Source organism: Denticeps clupeoides, chromosome 5 (genome assembly GCF_900700375.1).
Source record: "Denticeps clupeoides chromosome 5, fDenClu1.1, whole genome shotgun sequence".
NCBI classification, from domain to species: domain Eukaryota; kingdom Metazoa; phylum Chordata; class Actinopteri; order Clupeiformes; family Denticipitidae; genus Denticeps; species Denticeps clupeoides.
In genome coordinates, this window is record NC_041711.1 from 14,276,717 (window position 1) to 14,288,341 (window position 11,625).

At 37.6% G+C, this 11,625-nt stretch overlaps 2 long non-coding RNA genes across 2 annotated transcripts; both read left to right on the forward strand.

The window, feature by feature from the left end:
* The first annotated feature begins 6,608 nt into the window (after window positions 1-6,608).
* On the forward strand, window positions 6,609-7,698 carry LOC114791021 (uncharacterized). Its single transcript, XR_003749891.1, has 3 exons — window positions 6,609-7,348; window positions 7,455-7,576; window positions 7,664-7,698. It is a non-coding gene; the product is annotated as an uncharacterized LOC114791021 (long non-coding RNA).
* A 9-nt stretch (window positions 7,699-7,707) lies between these two features.
* LOC114791022 (uncharacterized) lies at window positions 7,708-8,243 on the forward strand. The gene is made up of 3 exons (XR_003749892.1): window positions 7,708-7,769; window positions 7,884-7,942; window positions 8,068-8,243. It is a non-coding gene; the product is annotated as an uncharacterized LOC114791022 (long non-coding RNA).
* Window positions 8,244-11,625: the final 3,382 nt, after the last annotated feature.

The following is an 11,625-nucleotide window of genomic DNA, read 5'->3' on the forward strand; positions in this document are numbered from 1 at the left end:
AAAGAATAGCAATGTCTTGTGTGCATTGTCTAAAGTGTTTTCATTATTTTATTTTTATTTCATTCTGTTGAAACGCCCCTTTTTACTTTAATTTTTGTTGTATGTTCAATTGATCTTATTAAAACTGTACATAGTTCCATGTTGACTTTTTATTAAATTATTTGAATTAAATTGCTTTTGCCTAATTAATTACTGTAGCATAAATTGTTTTACTTATTATATGTATGTGCGAATTATATTTGACCCATATTACATGTTTGATTTAAATATTAAAATGTAATAAATCTGACAATTATTTAGCATGTTTTTCATTGTAATAAAACACATAACTTTATCTGGCATAAAATATTTTTATGTGTTTTATTTGAAACTGCAATAAATTGTCCTTCCACTGTTACACACTGACTGGTTATTGTGTTTGAATGTGGCTCTGTTAAAGAGGAGGAGGGGAATTTATTGTTTATTCAGGGGAGTTTCTTCTGCAGTTTTTTTTCAAGTCACCTTGAAGTGATGTTCACAATTACAATTCACAACAGCATATGTGAAGACAATATAATTAATTTTTCATGCTCAATAGAGTACAATTACACATGGAACGATGTAAACATTCAACTTTAAAAGACCAAGATGAAACAGGAGAATGATCTGTTCCCAGTGTTGATATATACACTACTCACAATAAGTTAGGGATATTGTGAGAGACTTTTATACGGATGTCATTTATACGATGTTTGTTTCACTTTTGGACATTTTTGGGATAGGGAGGCAATTATGTTGATAGACAAACACATTTTGTGTTTTCCATGTAATGGTCTCATTGTGTACAGGTGTGCCTGACAGACCCAGCAGTGGAGCCCCACAAGTGACAGACTGGAATGATGACCATTACCTAAGGACCTACATACTCAGACATCATCATGCAACTGCCACACAGCTGCAGGCCCGTTTATGAGATGCGGGGTTACTAGGCTTTCCAGACAAACCATTCGCAACCCACTGCACCGCTTTGGCTTGAATGCCAGACGACCGTTGCAGGAGACTCCACTGACACCAAGACGCTGCAGTGAACATTTGCAGTGGACACAAGGCCATGTGGTCTGAACAATGCAGCAGTGGTCCACCGTCCTGTTCACTGATTAGTGTCGTGTCAGCGTTGCTGGAGAATGCGAGGTGAGCGATACACTGAGGTCAAGCGACGAGGAGCAACAATCTGGGCAGGCATCACCAGTCAGCGCAAAACCGATTTGGTTATTGTACATGGCTCAGTCACTGCACATTCTTACCTCAGACACATCATAGAACCCACCATCATCCCCCAATTCTGCCCAACTTTCTATTAATGGATGATAATGCTCCACCACATCGTGGCAGAATTCAGGCAGTTGGAGTACCTCATATGGTATGGCCATCAATGTCACCTGACCTGAACCCCATAGAGCACGTCTGGGACCAGTTGAAGCAGAGACTGAATGATCGTACCCCACCCCCACGTGACCCGGCAGAACTGCGTTTAGCTCTTGTGGAAGAGTGGAACGCATTGCCTCAGAAACACATCATGAGGCTAGTGAGGAGCATGAGACATCGTCATCAAGCTGTCATTGTCTATTTTTCACCAATGGAATCAATGTTGCGTGCAGGCCACTAGTTGTGCACCTTTGTGCATTCTTTGTTTTCTGTTTGTCTGGCAGTCCACTCTGTCCTATGAGGGATGATTTCAGCACTTTATCAGCCACATTGCCTAAAATACTGCAGATGCAAATCTAGCAGGTATGAATTTCTGCTTGTCGTTATATGCATACCCCAATAATTCTGTATTTTTATAATGAAACTGAGTTATAAACTTGTCAATTATTGTACTCTGAATAATAATTCAGGGGGGGATGCATATCTCAGATGGTACAAAATTTTACCCACAGACATTTTGGAGTGTTTGACAGAATGAACTGTGCAGTGTAACACATTCATAATTGTGCATAATACGGCTGGGACATCAGCATGGTTTATTAATAATTTTATTTTTAAATACCAAAAGTTTGTTCAAAACTAGGTGACAATTTGATTATTGTACATGGCTCAGCCACTGCACATTCTTACCTCAGAGAAATCATAGAACCCATCATAATTCATCTCATACATTATTAGTAATATCAAAGGGAACTTTTAATTCTTTCATTAAAATTCAGATCAAATAGGAAAAGCATTCATGTAAATAACAATGTCCCTAATTTATTGTGCGTAGTGTATATATGACCTCAGCGCCTGGTTTTATTAAACTGCTGTCATGACAAAACTGTGTCAGCAGAGGGCGCAAAAGCACAAGTTCTAATTTAAAAGTTGAGTAAAAAGTGGCCTGAGGATGCTAGATGGACAATCATTTGATTAAACGTGTTCAGACGTGTCGGGTTACCATGACAACTGTCAATAAAACACAGCGTCCTGATTGGCCGAGGAGCTCTTGTTTAAAATAGACGTGCTAGAAACAGTTAGTTACTTGCAAACTACTTGACTGCTTGCGGCTGCGTGCTTTCAAGACCCCAAAAGCGATTTTCAGCGATTATCACGACTTTTTCAACTCTACTGCTACTTTCTATATTTAATTGTTGATTTTATTGACCCCGTTAGATTCTCTGAATTTGTTGTTGAGAATTATTGTAGTGTTTTTGTGTATTAACGCTTGGACTTTTTCAGCACCATGAGCGCTCGGCCCCGAGACGAATTCGGGCTCCACCGGGCTGAAGAGCCCTGGAGGCCGAGAAGGATGATGGCGACGCGCGGCCTGGTTAGTGGAACGCGGCGGCTGCTGCTCCACCTCCGCACGGCGCTGAACAAGATCACCGAGCGCAGCTTCCACCGGCAGGTGGAGAAGGTGGCGGCGCTCAACATCTCCACCAAGGAGCACCAAGGTGCTCAACAAGGCCGTCACGGAGCCCGCCTTCTCCGGCCTCTACTGCAGCGGCTCCGCGTCCCTGGAGAGGTCTCGCGTGGAGCGCTACCTCCGGGACGTGGAGGAGGTCGCGGGGCCGAGGAGGAGGAGGAGGAGGACCTCCCGATAAGTTAAGTGTACTCATTGTGTAAAGTGCAACTGAGGTAGGTCTAACAACTTACCAAATGTTTAAACTACATGTTAAACAATAGACACTTGTAAACAACCTTTTAATTAATATTAATAGTAGTAATCCTATCGAATCCTATAGTTTTAGCAGTTAATAGTAATAGTATTGTAGAATACACTCGGAGGCAGGTTAACTGGGGAGAAAACGCCCCCAAAGCCAAACACATCCGGTTCAACCTCGAAAGCAAACCTCTCGACAGACAGCAGAATTCCTTTACCACACTGTAAAACCCGATAAGTTAAGAGTACTCAAAACTTTTGTGGAAACTGATTACCTAAGATTTTTTTAAGTAAACATACTTTAAAATTACAATGACACTAAACTTAAATATTTTTCTTTCCTTTTTTATTTATTTTAAGTTCAGTGTACTTAAAACTGTACATATGATACACTAAAGTTATGTTTTCAATACTTATTGTTTTTAATTAATTACCACTTATATAAATAGTTTTATTCAAGAAATAAACTCATTTTGAATAACTCATAGCCTGACACATATTTGAGTTCAAAATACTAAAAATAAAGGTTGGAAAGTGTTAAAACAGTGATTACAATTTTTTGCAAGACGGCAAATCAAAATAAATAAAATAAAATAAATAAAGCTCCTTCAAAAAGAAATGTTAAAATTATAATTTATAGGAAATAAAAACAATAAATGAATAAGTCAAAACACGAAAAATAATACATACCTGATTTCAAAACCAAGTATTTGTTGCATGAAATATGCAACAGAGATAGATTGTAAAAAATGTAAATGTAAACATTTAAATGCTTTAAACTGTACAATGTTTCATTGTGTAAAGTGCAACTGAGGTAGGTCTAACAACTTACCAAATGTTTAAACTACATGTTAAACAATAGACACTTGTAAACAACCTTAAAATAAACTAAATCTGATTACAAATATCAAGTTTCTGTTGTAAGAGTGCAACTGGGGTAGATCTGGTGCAGAAGACAACCTACTAAATGTAAAACTGCTGTAAACTACATGTTTAGCTTATAAAACAAATTGAGATAAACAGAGGAAGTGACAATATTAAAGTAACAACCTACCAAATGTTTAAACCACATGTTTAACAACATACACTTGTAAAAAACCTTAGAATAAAAAAATACAATCTGATTGCAAAAAGTTTTTGTTTTAGAAGTGCAACTGAGGTAGATTTGGTGCAGAAGACAACATACCAAATATAAAAACTACATTTTCTACAACATACACTTACAAAACTACTTAGCAGGAACTAGGTGATGTCTGGCTCATCTGAATCCTCCACCTGGAATGCACAAAGAGTGTCCAACTGTAAACATGTCTAGTAATGAATTACATCATCAGAATTTTTTGGTTAACTATCACTTTAATATAGTATCATACTTAACCAGGTAGGCCTTTTCAGTTTACACTGAATTGGCCCAAATTTAAAAACTAGACAAGAACATGCATAGAGAATTTGCAACAGTAGAGAAAAAAAGTTGAATATATGTTGTTATGGTAATTTGATAATGAAGCTAAGATTAAAAAAAACCCTGATAAGCACTAAAACTGATCCTGTTTGGTGAGTGCACCGAGTACTTTACATCCATTGCCATTATTTTGCAAGACGGCAAATCAAAATAAATAAAATAAAATAAAATAAAATAAATAAAGCTCCTTCAAAAAGAAATGTTAAAATGATAATTTATAGGAAATAAAAACAATAAATGAATAAGTCAAAACACAAAAAATAATACATACCTGATTTCAAAACCAAGTATTTGTTGCATGAAATATGCAACAGAGATAGATTGTAAAAAATGTAAATGTAAACATTTAAATGCTTTAAACTGTACAATGTTTCATTGTGTAAAGTGCAACTGAGGTAGGTCTAACAACTTACCAAATGTTTAAACTACATGTTAAACAATAGACACTTGTAAACAACCTTAAAATAAACTAAATCTGATTACAAATATCAAGTTTCTGTTGTAAGAGTGCAACTGGGGTAGATCTGGTGCAGAAGACAACCTACTAAATGTAAAACTGCTGTAAACTACATGTTTAGCTTATAAAACAAATTGAGATAAACAGAGGAAGTGACAATATTAAAGTAACAACCTACCAAATGTTTAAACTACATGTTTAACAACATACACTTGTAAAAAAACCTTAGAATAAAAAAACACAATCTGATTGCAAAAAGTTTTTGTTGTAGAAGTGCAACTGAGGTAGATTTGGTGCAGAAGACAACATACCAAATATAAAAGCTACATTTTCTACAACATACACTTACAAAACTACTTAGCAGGAACTAGGTGATGTCTGGCTCATCTGAATCCTCCACCTGGAATGCACAAAGAGTGTCCAACTGTAAACATGTCTAGTAATGAATTACATCATCAGAACTTTTTGGTTAACTATCACTTTAATATAGTATCATACTTAACCAGGTAGGCCTTTTCAGTTTACACTGAATTGGCCCAAATTTAAAAACTAGACAAGAACATACATGGAGAATTTGCAACAGTAGAGAAAAAAAGTTGAATATATGTGGTTATGGTAATTTGTTAATGAAGCTAAGATTAAAAAAATCCTGATAAGCACAAAAACTGATCCTGTTTGGTGAGTGCACCGAGTACTTTACATCCATTGCCATTATTTTCCAAGACGGCAAATCAAAATAAATAAAATAAATAAAGCTCCTTCAAAAAGAAATGTTAAAATTATAATTTATAGGAAATAAAAACAATAAATGAATAAGTCAAAACACAAAAAATAATACATACCTGATTTCAAAACCAAGTATTTGTTGCATGAAATATGCAACAGAGATAGATTGTAAAAAATGTAAATGTAAACATTTAAATGCTTTAACTTCACAATGTTTCATTGTGTAAAGTGCAACTGAGGTAGGTCTAACAACTTACCAAATGTTTAAACTACATGTTAAACAATAGACACTTGTAAACAACCTTAAAATAAACTAAATCTGATTACAAATATCAAGTTTCTGTTGTAAGAGTGCAACTGGGGTAGATCTGGTGCAGAAGACAACCTACTAAATGTAAAACTGCTGTAAACTACATGTTTAGCTTATAAAACAAATTGAGATAAACAGAGGAAGTGACAATATTAAAGTAACAACCTACCAAATGTTTAAACTACATGTTTAACAACATACACTTGTAAAAAACCTTAGAATAAAAAAATACAATCTGATTGCAAAAAGTTTTTGTTGTAGAAGTGCAACTGAGGTAGATTTGGTGCAGAAGACAACATACCAAATATAAAAACTACATTTTCTACAACATACGCTTACAAAACTACTTAGCAGGAACTAGGTGATGTCTGGCTCATCTGAATCCTCCACCTGGAATGCACAAAGAGTGTCCAACTGTAAACATGTCTAGTAATGAATTACATCATCAGATCATTTTTGGTTAACTATCACTTTAATATAGTATCATACTTAACCAGGTAGGCCTTTTCAGTTTACACTGAATTGGCCCAAATTTAAAAACTAGACAAGAACATACATGGAGAATTTGCAACAGTAGAGAAAAAAAGTTGAATATATGTGGTTATGGTAATTTGTTAATGAAGCTAAGATTAAAAAAAACCCTGATAATCACAAAAACTGATCCTGTTTGGTGAGTGCACCGAGTACTTACATTCCATGTCTTAAAAAACTGTGGGTCATCTTCACGTAAGTACACTGCTAGGGCACGAAGAACCAATTCAATGCAGGGTTACGTGTGAAGCTGTTAAAAATATCTAAAGTAAACGAAAAAAGGATACTTACCACATTCACAGACTCTGCATCCACTTTAGCCTACAAGGCCAAAAATATGTAAATGTTAATGCCAGCTTGCCGGTGTCTCGACCATCCCGAGTTTTCACAACTCTTATTATTAACTATTTTTCCAATGTATTGCTAACTTTGTGTCATTATCCTTAACGTAATGGATAAAAGTTAGTAGTACTGTTCGGGTTTACAGTGCACGTTCCACTTCTCCCCCCTTTCTCCTCTCATCCGTGGTGCACTCCCTACCTTATTTCCACCGAATGGAGGTGATCCACAGCAACAACATCATGGTTACCAGGCAGGGTGAAGTGAAAATCGGTGAGTATTGCCCTGGTCCTCCAACTCCAATAAATTGGAGTGTAATGTTCTCTCATTTCTTTCTACAGGTGACTTGGGAGCAACAGTCAGCTTCAGCGACATACACAGATGAAGCGAGCTCTCTGGTGTTCTCCACCGGTGAGTCCTTTTCCAGACCTCATGTGTATATATGTTTGTGATTTGTATAGGATGGCCCGGAGGTGATTCGTTTTCGGTTAAATCGTTTTCTGCCATCCTTTCTAAGAAAACCAGGCAGACGGTCATTCCCGCGGACCAGGAGGAGGAGGAGGAGAGGCAGATTGGGACTGAGAGCCACTCACCAGAACAACATGGGGTGGCATTTGGCCTGCTGACTTAAACGAACAGGTAATGCCCTGTCATGTCCTGCCCCAAACTCTTTCTGCTGTGATGTTTCTGATCAGGTCTGATTTTGTTTCTGGCTGTGTGTTGCAGGATGTTCACCTCTTCTGTCTACGGTCCTGTTTTCTTTTGCATCAGTTTGCTGAGTGCATACTCGGTGCGTCCCACCACTGGCACAAGAAGAAGAGCCGTAAACAAGGTGAGAGCTGAAACTGTTCTGGATTGTAATTAGCTTCATGTTGAAATATTTTGCTGAGGACATTGAAGCAATAGAAATATGTCGAGATGTTGATGTGAATTTGTCTGTGTTTAGACATCCTGAATAAGCTTTGCTGTCAATGTGGGTTTGTGGAAACAGATGACCTACAATGGGTAATTATATTAAATTTAACATGAATGGTATTTCCAGATATGTTGTTGCTTAAAACACATAATGAAAAAGGAACATGTAAATATTTAAAAAAATGAACATGTTTTTTTTATTTTGTAATGTTCAGATTGCCTGCAATAGTTGCAACAAGTGGTTCCATCAGGGATGCGTCAACTCTGCAGCAGTGGACAAAGAATAGCAATGCGTTGTGTGCATATTTTATTTTTATTTCATTGTGTTGAAATGCCCTTTTTTATACTTTTATTTATATTTTTGCTGTATGTTCAATTGATTTTATTAAAACTGTACATAGTTCCATGTTGACTTTTTATTAAATTATTTGAATTAAATTGCTTTTGCCTAATTAATTACTGTAGCATAAATTGTTTTACTTATTATATGTATGTGCAAATTATATTTGACCCATATTACATGTTTGATTTAAATATTAAAATGTAATAGATCTGACAATTATTTAGCATTTTTTTCATTGTTATAAAACACATAACTTTATCTGGCATAAAATATTTGTAAGCGTTTTATTTGAAACTGAAATAAATTGTCCTTCCACTGTTACACACTGACTGGTTATTGTGTTTGAATGTGGCTCTGTTAAAGAGGAGGAGGGGAATTTATTGTTTATTCAGGGGAGTTTCTTCTGCAGTTTTTTTTTTTCTGAAGCAAACTAAAAGTCACCTTGAAGTGATGTTCAAAATTACAATTCACAACAGCATATGTGAAGACAATATAATTCATTTTTCATGCTCAAGAGACTAAAATTACACATGGAACGATGTAAACATTCAACTTTATAAGACCAAGATGAAACAGGAGAAGGATCTGTTCCCAGTGTTGATATATACACTACTCACAATAAGATAGGGATATTGTGAGAGACTTAGTGGATGTCATTTATACGATGTTTGTTTCACTTTTGGACATTTTTGGGATAGGGAGGCAATTATGTTGGTTTGATAGACAAACACATTTTGTGTTTTCCACGTAATGGTCTCATTGTGTAGAGGTGTGCCTTATATTGGGGCCAATACCAAGAGACAACCTTTCTCAACGTGGCATCAAATTCAACATTCTGTGGTCATAAGAAGCTGGTATTGTCAGTAAATCATTCAAACAGCCATAAAACCACAATGTCACTTAATGGATGAGAGGCATCACCAGGCAGTCAGATGTTGCTCGTGAACTTTATGTGTCTCAAAGTGTCATCAGCAGACTTGCATCAAGACACAGGACTACTGGCAGAGATCATGACAGACCCAGCAGCGGAGCCCCACAAGTGGCAGACTGGAATAATGACCATTACCTAAGGACCTACATACTCAGACATCATTATGCAACTGCCACACAGCTGCAGGCCCGTTTATGAGATGCGGGGTTACTAGGCTTTCCAGACAAACCATTCGCAACCCACTGCACCGCTTTGGCTTGAATGCCAGACGACCGTTGCAGGAGACTCCACTGACACCAAGACGCTGCAGTGAACATTTGCAGTGGACACAAGGCCATGTGGTCTGAACAATGCAGCAGTGGTCCACCGTCCTGTTCACTGATTAGTGTCGTGTCAGCGTTGCTGGAGAATGCGAGGTGAGCGATACACTGACATCAACATCCCCCAATTCTGCCCAACTTTCTATTAATGGATGATAATGCTCCACCACATCGTGGCAGAATTCAGGCAGTTGGAGTGCCTCATATGGTATGGCCATCAATGTCACCTGACCTGAACCCCATAGAGCACGTCTGGGACCAGTTGAAGCAGAGACTGAATGATCGTACCCCACCCCCACGTGACCCGGCAGAACTGCGTTTAGCTCTTGTGGAAGAGTGGAACGCATTGCCTCAGAAACACATCATGAGGCTAGTGAGGAGCATGAGACATCGCCGCCAAGCTGTCATTGCGAAAAGGGTCTATTTTTCACCAATGTAATCAATGTTGCGTGCAGGCCACTAGTTGTGCACCTTTGTGCATTCTTTGTTTTCTGTTTGTCTGGCAGTCCACTCTGTCCTATGAGGGATGATTTCAGCACTTTATCAGCCACATTGCCTAAAATACTGCAGATGCAAATTTAGCAGGTATGAATTTATATATGCATGCCCCAATAAATCTATAATTTTAAAATGAAACTGAGTTATAAACTTGTCTATTATTGTACTCTGAATAATAATTGAGATGCATATCTCAGATGGTACAAAATTTTACCAGCAGACATTTTGTACTGTTTGACAGAATGAACTGTGCAGTGTAACACATTCATTGTAAAGACCAAAAAAGTAAGATTTACATTAATGCAATGTTACCCGCTAATATTTTGATAACCCCTTTGTGAGTGGAAGTACGGTAACGGAACTGAGCTGGATGTAAGACAGAAGGCGTGAAGTAAAGCAGGAAAGGCTCAGTGGCAAAGCAGAGAAAAGGACAACCGAAAGAGTTAAAAGCAACAAATCTAGCATCAGTTGATAAGGGAACAAGGTTTGTAACTATGACTAAAGTATATTTGAGCAACCTGTAATGTTTGTGAGAAAAGACTTGATTAGTTATGCTAAGGGAAAGAAATATACTAACGTAAGGTGCTATGCATGACGAGGGATGTGATCGTAATTATTGGTATCTGCTCTTGCTTAGCTCTTACGTTGGTTGATGACACGGACGGCTTCAATAAATCATCATTTGACCATCAGTTCTGGCCTTCTCAATATTGACTGAATGCTACAGTAAGAGCTTGACCGCTGCCTCCCGCTGCACTACGTGGTTTAAGGTAATACCCGCGACGTCCAGCAGTTGGTCAGAAGACAAAATGGATCAAAAGGGGCTCAAATGGAAGACGTACAAGCTGCATCACTAAGTCAAACGGTCACAAATGAACAGATTGCAAGTTCACAACAAGACATTAAAGATCCAATCACATGCAAAGATCAAATGTGAAGTGAGCTTCAAGATAAAGCTTAAACCATGTCCGACTTACCAAGATGTTCTGAAAGAGTTAAAGTACAAACTGAAAGGATGATAACATACCGAAAGGAAGAATTAAGCCAAAAAGAAAGGAGACTACCAACAATGAACAATGGAAAATGCAAGTACGAGAAACAAGAGAAAAGCTAAAGACAGATATCACAGACAAAGAGATGTCAGAACTTGCAGACATAATAGAACAAATGAGAGACAATATACTGATGTTCTTTTCAGAAATAATAATCCAAACGGCACCACCATCTGACATAAGGAGAAAGATTGATGCATGTGAACAAGTAACTCATGAAGTTTTTAGAATAATTCTGGAGAGAATAAGTAGTGTTGATGGAGATTTTGATGCAGAGTGTGAAAGAACTCGTTTATGTGGACTTTTACAGCATGACTATGCCATGTCCATATATGGCTCGACCGCGGCATCAAACCACAGACAACGATCCTCAGCTTCACAGCTGACCGCAAAGCGAGCCGAAGCAGCAGCAGAACTATCAGCAAAAGAGGCAGAATATGAGGTTGTATTAGAGGAACAAAGACAAAGAGAAAGGATAAAGGCTATAGAGGAGGAGCACAAGGTACAAATGGCGGCGCAAAATTCAGAGCTGGAACGCTTAAGAGCGCAGAAGGAAGTAAAAGCAGCTCGAGCCAGGTGGGAAGCATATGATAGAGAGTTATCACTAGTGGGGGATGAACAGTCAATAA